This window comes from Schistocerca cancellata, unplaced genomic scaffold (assembly GCF_023864275.1).
Source record: "Schistocerca cancellata isolate TAMUIC-IGC-003103 unplaced genomic scaffold, iqSchCanc2.1 HiC_scaffold_1147, whole genome shotgun sequence".
Classification (NCBI taxonomy): Eukaryota; Metazoa; Arthropoda; class Insecta; order Orthoptera; family Acrididae; genus Schistocerca; species Schistocerca cancellata.
In genome coordinates, this window is record NW_026047146.1 from 985,109 (window position 1) to 994,865 (window position 9,757).

Genomic DNA, 9,757 nt, shown 5'->3' on the forward strand with positions numbered 1-9,757 from the left:
AATATTCCATTTGGATCCATTCACAGTTTCTGCCAGTCAAAGCATAGTATTATATACTTTATTTGACACCTTGTAAGGGCATTGATTGTGTTCCACCAACTGATGATGTGTAGAATGATGTGGCCTCACAAATAGCAAAGAATTTCAAACCATACTTGGCTGGTTTGTTTGTTATGTACTGAATGAACAATAACATGGGCCAACGAAAAATGTTTTTTGAAAAACATTTTTTACTTTGGTAGCTGATCTTTATAGATTTTTATGAGCTGAATCCAAATCTAGCCCAAGTTTTTTTTCTATCGTCCATGGTTTTCGAGCATTATTCTTTTTATTGTATAGTATAAAAATGCTATGCTATATGGTAAATGGGGACATTAATGAAATGCTTTGTTACAACATAAACATGGTTTGTATTTACAGTTGTTCTTACTTAAAACAATGATATGTGTTAATAGAGTTTTTACTTGTCAGCTGGAATAGGTTTGTATTTTCTTTCTCTTTTTCCTTTAAGCTACCTCAGTAGCTTTTTCTACGATGAGTTTCTTGCTGAACTTCTCGGTGAAGTGACCAACAGTTGTCCCCCATCATGTTGGTGTTCCAGCGGCCTTGGTAGCGTTTTTCCATCACTTTAATGTCCTGGTGAAATCGCTCTCCATGCTCCTCACTAACATCTCCCATATTGTGAGGGAAGTAATCAAGGCGACTGTTGAAAAAGTGAACTTTCAGGCTCATTGAACATCCTAAAGTTTTAAACTTCTTTAACATTGTAGCTTTAACAGAAACATATTCTGGGTCTTTTTCATGTCCTACGAACTTTGGAACGAATTGCTTGAATGATAACCATCATTCTTTCTCATTTAAGGTCATTGTGGATTCAAAGTTAACATCAAACATCAATTTTCTAATGTCAGGTCTGACAGAGATGCTTTCTTTTAGTTTAGCTTCTGAAAGGTATGGAAACGTTTGGCAGAGATACGTAAAACATGGTCCATCTTTAGGCAAAGTCTTTACAAACTGTTTCATTAGGCCTAACTTTATATGTAGGGGTGGTAAGAGTACATTTAATTGGATCTACAAGGTTTCTGCATAGAATGTTCTTCTCAGCAGGTTTTAAAGACTTCCACACAGGGCAGGTCTTCGGCACCAGTGTTGATCCCTAACACTACTGTCCCATACACATAAGAATCATGGAAATTTGGTAAAGCCACCCACCTTGCCGACCAAGGACCATGCATACTACTTTTAGATCGCCACATATCATCCAACCATAAGCAGAATAGCCTATTTCATTTAACACTATTTCTAGGTTTTCATAGATTTCTTTCATTTGTATAGAATATCCAACAGGTATAGATTCATACATGTTACCATTTTGTAATAAAACAGCTTTTAAACTAGTTTCGGATGAATCAATAAACAGCCTCCAGTCGTCCTTTTCATATTCAATACCGAACTCATTCATAAGATTGGGAATGTCTGAGCAGTACACTAAATCACCTTCTTGTTGAGGCTTGGAAAATTGCTCCTCTCTCTTTCTATACATATATATGCTGGTTCCAACTGCTAATAAGTTTTATTTTAATCTAGAGCCAAGCAGTGTAGCTTCTTCTTTCGTTAAGCCCAGATCCATAAACAAATTGTTAAGATCGGTCTGAGTAAACATTTTGGGCTCTAGACTTTCTGTATTACAATGGAATTCATCAATATTTGGTTCATGCAAATCAAATTGCACACCAAAAAATATTTCTGTTGGATAGAATTTAAATCATCTGGTAGTTCAGGAACCAGCAATTCTACACCATGCCCTACAGGTCGGATGGTGGACAGAAGGGTAGGGTAGCTTATTACCTTTTTGTTTTTCTAATTATAACCAGTAATATCAACAATGCAAAAGTAGCAATCATCAGAATGATTTCTTGGCTCCCTCCATATCATTAGGACCATTTTCTCAGATCGTTAACTCACATAACATACCTTATGCAGCGCCCAAGATTAATGTTGATAACCAAGTTTAGATCCAAAGTATGATAGATAAACCTTTTTCACAAAGTCTGTAATGTTTCTTTGGTGTTTTTTAATCACAATGCACCACAGATGTAACAAAAACTGCCAACAAAGTTTTTACAACCACTATTAGACATTGTACTGAGCACATGTACAGAAAATGGGAAAGTGAGGTTAGGTTGACAGTAAACAAAGCACCATCTGTTATCACAAAAATAGAAACGAACTTTTCTTGCCAGCAAATGTTTTTCAGCACTGCTACCAACATCATCTACATTCATTACACCTGATTTTAAAATAATTTGACCTATATAAAAGCTGTTAAATTCTTTAAGAAGTCGCTTAATTTCATAAATTTAACTGTAAGACGTGAAGAAATGGTGGGTGTTACAGATTTTTAATTATCATATTTGGATTTCCCACCCTAAAAGACATAAGAATAAGGTATTTACAGCAAAAACGTTTTTCCATCGTTGGCCTGTGTAATCTTTCTCTAAAAGCTGTCAGCATCTCGTATATGATTGCAAACTCACCAAAATTGTTGCTTTCTTTACAGTTTGTAACAAATTTATCCTAATATGACCTGATCACTGCTAATTTATCTTTCTCATGCCTTTGTGTTCTTGTCACTTCATAATCGAAGCCCATTCTTCCGCGGAGAAATTAGAACCATCTGTATGATCTACATGCTCTGAGAACTACACAGAAGAGCCATAGAAACTCGAACACCTGCCTGATATCGTGCAGAGACCCTGGAAGCACACAGAAGTGCCGCAACATGACGTGGCATGGACTCGACTAATGTCTGAATTAGTGCTGGAGGGAACTGACACCAAGAATCGTCCAGGGCTGTCCATAAATCCGTAAGACTATGGCGGGGGGGGGGGTGGAGATCTCTTCTGAACAACATGTTGCAAGGCATGCCCCCCAGATTTGCTCAATAATGTTCATCTCTGGGGAGTTTGGTGGCCAGCAGAAGTATTTAAACTCAGAAGAGTGTTCCTGGAGCCACTGTGTAACAATTCTGGACATGTGGGGTGTCGCATTGCCCTGCTCGAATTTCCCAAGTCTGTCGGAATGGGCAAAGGACATGTATGGATGCAAGTGTTCTGGCAGGATATTTACATACATATCACCTGTTAGAGTGGTATGTAGATGCACCAAGGGACCTATATCACTCCAACTGCACATGCCCCACACCATTACAGACCTCCACCAGCTTGAACGGTCCCCTGCTGACATTCAGGATCCATGGATTCATGAGGTTGTTTCCATACCTGTACACATCCATCCACTTGATACAATACGAGACTCGTCTGACCAGGCAACTTCTTTCCAGTCATAAACATTTTTATGTCGGCGTTATTAGGCCCTGGTGAGGCGTAAAGCTTTGTGTAGCGCAGTCGTCAAGGGCACATGAGTGGGCTTTTCATTCCGAAAACCCATATCAATGATGTTTCGTTGAATTTTTCACTCGCTGACACTTGTTGATGCCCCAGCACTGAAATCTGCAGCAATTTGCAGCGTATGTTTCTGGCCAAAGCGATGTCGGATATTTGATGCTTTATCATATTCCTGACATTCACGGTACACTCGTGAAATGATCCTACAGGAAAATCGGCACTTCATTGCTGCCTCGGAGATGCTGCATCCCATCGCTCGTGCGTTGTTTACAGTGCCAAATTCAAACTCACTTAAATCTTGATAACCTGCCATTGTAGCATCAATAACCGATCTAACAACTGCGCCGTATACTTGTTGTCTTATACAAGGTGTTACAAAAAGGTACGGCCAAACTTTCAGGAAACATTCCTCACACAGAAATAAAGAAAAGATGTTATGTGGACATGTGTCCGGAAATGCTTAATTTCCATGTTAGAGCTCATTTTAGTTTCGTCAGTACGTACTGTACTTCCTCGATTCACCGCCAGTAGGCCCAATTGAAGGAAGGTAATGTTGACTTCGGTGCTTGTGTTGACATGCGACTCATTGCTCTACAGTACTAGCATCAAGTACATTAGTACGTAGCATCAATAGGTTAGTGTTCATCACGAACGTGGTTTTGCAGTCAGTGCAATGTTGACAAATGCGGAGTTGGCAGATGCCCATTTGATGTATGGATTAGCACGGGGCAATAGCAGTGGTGCTGTACGTTTGTGTCGAGACAGATTTCCAGAACGAAGGTGTCCCGACAGGAAGACATTCGAAGGAATTGATCGTCGTCTTAGGGAGCACGGAACATTCCAGCCTATGACTCGCGACTGGGGAAGACCTAGAACGACGAGGACACCTGCAATGGACGAGGCAATTCTTCGTGCAGTTGACGATAACCCTAATGTCAGCGTCAGAGAAGTTGCTGCTGTACAAGGTAACGTTGACCACGTCACTGTAGGGAGTGTGCTACATCTACATCTACATCTACATTTATACTCCGCAAGCCACCCAACGGTGTGTGGCGGAGGGCACTTTACGTGCCACTGTCATTATCTCCCTTTCCTGTTCCAGTCGTGTATGGTTCGCGGGAAGAACGACTGTCTGAAAGCCTCTGTGCGCGCTCTAATCTCTCTAATTTTACATTCGTGATCTCCTCGGGAGGTATAAGTAGGGGGAAGCAATATATTCGATACCTCATCCAGAAACGCACCCTCTCGAAACCTGGCGAGCAAGCTACACCGCGATGCAGAGCGCCTCTCTTGCAGAGTCTGCCACTTGAGTTTGTTAAACATCTCCGTAACGCTATCACGGTTACCAAATAACCCTGTGACGAAACGCGCCGCTCTTCTTTGGATCTTCTCTATCTCCTCCGTCAACCCGATCTGGTACGGATCCCACACTGATGAGCAATACTCAAGTATAGGTCGAACGAGTGTTTTGTAAGCCACCTCCTTTGTTGATGGACTACATTTTCTAAGGACTCTCCCAATGAATCTCAACCTGGTACCCGCCTTACCAACAATTAATTTTATATGATCATTCCACTTCAAATCGTTCCGCACGCATACTCCCAGATATTTTACAGAAGTAACTGCTACCAGTGTTTGTTCCGCTATCATATAATCATACAATAAAGGATCCTTCTTTCTATGTATTCGCAATACATTACATTTGTCTATGTTAAGGGTCAGTTGCCACTCCCTGCACCAAGTGCCTATCCGCTGCAGATCTTCCTGCATTTCGCTACAATTTTCTAATGCTGCAACTTCTCTGTATACTACAGCATCATCCGCGAAAAGCCGCATGGAACTTCCGACACTATCTACTAGGTCATTTATATATATTGTGAAAAGCAATGGTCCCACAACACTCCCCTGTGGCACGCCAGAGGTCACTTTAACGTCTGTAGATGTCTCTCCATTGAGAACAACATGCTGTGTTCTGTTTGCTAAAAACTCTTCAATCCAGCCACACAGCTGGTCTGATATTCCGTAGGCTCTTACTTTGTTTATCAGACGACAGTGCGGAACTGTATCGAACGCCTTCCGGAAGTCAAGGAAAATGGCATCTACCTGGGAGCCTGTATCTAATATTTTCTGGGTTTCATGAACAAATAATGCGAGTTGGGTTTCACACGATCGCTGTTTCCGGAATCCATGTTGATTCCTACATAGTAGATTCTGAGTTTCCAAAAACGACATGATACTCGAGCAAAAGACATGTTCTAAAATTCTACAACAGATCGACGTCAGAGAGATAGGTCTATAGTTTTGCGCATCTGCTCGACGACCCTTCTTGAAGACTGGGACTACCTGTGCTCTTTTCCAATCATTTGGAACCTTCTGTTCCTCTAGAGACTTGCGGTACACGGCTGTTAGAAGGGGGGCAAGTTCTTTCGCGTACTCTGTGTAGAATCGAATTGGTATCCCGTCAGGTCCAGTGGACTTTCCTCTGTTGAGTGATTCCAGTTGCTTTTCTATTCCTTGGACACTTATTTCAATGTCAGCCATTTTTTCGTTGGTGCGAGGATTTAGAGAAGGAACTGCAGTGCGGTCTTCCTCTGTGAAACAGCTTTGGAAAAAGGTGTTTAGTATTTCAGCTTTACGCTTGTCATCCTCTGTTTCAATGCCATCATCATCCCAGAGTGTCTGGACATGATGTTTCGAGCCACTTACTGATTTAACGTAAGACCAGAACTTCCTAGGATTTTCTGTCAAGTCGGTACCTAGTATTTTACTTTCGAATTCACTGAACGCTTCACGCATAGCCCTCCTTACGCTAACTTTGACATCGTTTAGCTTCTGTTTGTCTGAGAGGTTTTGGCTGCGTTTAAACTTGGAGTGAAGCTCTCTTTGCTTTCGCAGTAGTTTCCTAACTTTGTTGTTGTACCACGGTGGGTTTTTCCCGTCCCTCACAGTTTTGCTCGGCACGTACCTGTCTAAAACGCATTTAACGGTTGCCTTGAACTTTTTCCATAAACACTCAACATTGTCAGTGTCGGAACAGAAATTTTCGTTTTGATCTGTTAGGTAGTCTGAAATCTGCCTTCTATTACTCTTGCTAAACAGATAAACCTTCCTCCCTTTTTTTATATTCCTATTAACTTCCATATTCAGGGATGCTACTGGAGAACCAGTTGTTTCCGTACCATGTACAGCGTGTGCAGGCACTATCAGCAGCTGATTGGCCTCCACAGGTATACTTCTGCGAATGGTTCATCCAACAATGTGTCAATCCTCATTTCAGTGCAGATGTTCTCTTTACGGACGAGGCTTCATTCCAACGTGATCAAATTGTAAATTTTCACAATCAACATGTGTGGGCTGACGAGAATCCGCACGCAATTGTGCAATAACGTCATCAACACAGATTTTCTGTGAACGTTTTGGCAGGCATTGTTGGTGATGTCTTGATGGGGCCCCATGATCTTCCACCTACGCTCAATGGAGCACGTTATCATGATTTCATACGGGATACTCTACCTGCGCTGCTAGAACATGTGCCTTTACAAGTACGACACAACATGTGGTTCGTGCACGTGCACATTTCAGTCGAAGTGTTCGTATGATTCTCAACAACAGATTCGGTGACCACCGATGGATTGGCAGAGGCGGACCAATTCCATGGCCTCCACGCTCTCCTGACCTCAACCCTCTTGACTTTCATCTATGGGGGCATTTGAAAGCTCTTGTCTATGCAACCCTGGTACCAAATGTAGAGACTCTTCGTGCTCGTATTGTGGACGGCTGTGATACAATACGCCATTCTCCAGGGCTGCATCAGCGCATCAGGGATTCCGTGCGACGGAGGGTGGATGCATGTATCCTCGCTAACGGAGGACATTTTGAACATTTCCTGTAAGAAAGTGTTTGAAGTCACGCTGCTACGTCCTGTTGCTGTGTGTTTCCATTCCATGATTAATGTGATTTGAAGAGAAGTAATGAAATGAGCTCTAACATGGAAAGTAAGCGTTTCCAGACGCGTGTCCACATAACATATTTTCTTTCTTTGTGTGTGAGGAATGTTTCCTGAAAGTTTGGCCGTACCTTTTTGTAACACCCTGTATAGGCGTTGCCAACTGCAGTGGTGTATTCTGTCTGTTTACATGTCTCTTTATTTGAATATCCCCCCCCCCCCCCCGCCCATACAAGTCCATTTGGCGCTTCAGTGTGAGGTACCAGTACCATCATTACTTGAAAGTTCTTCAACTTTTATTTCTGCCCTTGAAGATGATCAAAATATGTGTTCCAGTAAGAGCACAGGACTATTACCTTGAAGTTTTCTTTACACTCTCACTCTAGAATAGTTGTTTCGTGACATCGGGTTTGTAATATTTAAGCCGGTGTATTCCACCAGTGAATCAGTCATTTCCTCACCAGTAATCCAGTAATCTGTAATACCTTTATCAGACCTGTCTGGAACAGGAAACATTTTATTATGTTTTTTGAGGGCGTCTTTGCTGTTTTATCTGTAAAGCTTTGCTTAGACCATGTAGTTTTATCATCTTTACCAACAAAAGACCCACAAATAAAATCAAAATTGTCATCACCAAAATCTTCTTCATGACTCTGAATTTCCGCTTCTTCAGGATGTGTGGGTTAATTTCTCTCTAAAGGGCCCATTTCTAGTTTTCACTCACTGTTGTGATCGCTAACTATCCGAAAATTACCTCGAGCAATTAAACAGAGAACCGACTCGTGGAGATAGCATCTTGGACCTACTGATAACAAACAGACCCGAACTTTTTGACTCTGTAAATGCAGAACAGGGAATCAGTGATCATAAGGCCGTTGCAGCATCCCTGAATATGGAAGTTAATAGGAATATAAAAAAAGGGAGGAAGGTTTATCTGTTTAGCAAGAGTAATTGAAGGCAGATTTCAGACTACCTAACAGATCAAAACGAAAATTTCTGTTCCGACACTGACAATGTTGAGTGTTTATGGGAAAAGTTCAAGGCAATCGTAAAATGCGTTTTAGACAGGTACGTGCCGAGTAAAACTGTGAGGGACGGGAAAAACCCACCGTGGTTCAACAACAAAGTAGGAAACTACTGCGAAAGCAAAGAGCTTCACTGCAAGTATAAACGCAGCCAAAACCTCTCAGACAAACAGAAGCTAAACGATGTCAAAGTTAGCGTAAGGAGGGCTATGCGTGAAGCGTTCAGTGAATTCGAAAGTAAAATTCTATGTACCGACTGACAGAAAATCCTAGGAAGTTCTGGTCTTACGTTAAATCAGTAAGTGGCTCGAAACAGCATATCCAGACACTCCGGGATGATGATGGCATTGAAACAGAGGATGACAAGCGTAAAGCTGAAATACTAAACACCTTTTTCCAAAGCTGTTTCACAGAGGAAGACCGCACTGTAGTTCCTTCTCTAAATCCACGCACAAATGAAAAAATGGCTGACATCGAAATAAGTGTCCAAGGAATAGAAAAGCAACTGGAATCACTCAACAGAGGAAAGTCCACTGGATCTGACGGGATACCAGTTCGATTCTATACAGAGTACGCGAAAGAACTTGCCCCCCTTCTAACAGCCGTGTACCGCAAGTCTCTAGAGGAGCGGAAGCTTCCAAATGATTGGAAAAGAGCACAGGTGGTCCCAGTCTTCAAGAAGGGTCGTCGAGCAGATGCGCAAAACTATAGACCTATATCTCTGACATCGATCTGTTGTAGAACTTTAGAACATGTTTTTTGCTCGAGTATCATGTCGTTTTTGGAAACCCAGAATCTACTCTGTAGGAACCAACATGGATTCCGGAAACAGCGATCGTGTGAGATCCAACTCGCTTTATTTGTTCATGAGACCCAGAAAATATTAGATACAGGCTCCCAGGTAGATGCTATTTTCCTTGACTTCCGGAAGGCGTTCGATACAGTTCCGCACTGTCGCCTGATAAACAAAGTAAGAGCCAACGGAATATCAGACCAGCTGTGTGGCTGGATTGAAGAGATTTTAGCAAACAGAACACAGCATGTTGTTATCAATGGAGAGACGTCTACAGACGTTAAAGTAACCTCTGGCGTGTCACAGGGGAGTGTAATGGGACCACTGCTTTTCACAATATATATAAATGACCTAGTAGATGGTGTCGGAAGTTCCATGCGGCTTCTCACGGATGATGGTGTAGTATACAGAGAAGTTGCAGCATTAGAAAATTGTAGCGAAATGCAGGAAGATCTGCAGCGGATAGGCACTTGGTGCAGGGAGTGGCAACTGACCCTTAACGTAGACAAATGTAATATATTGCGAATATATAGAAAGAAGGATCCTGTATTGTATGATTATATGATGGCGGAACAAACACTCGTAG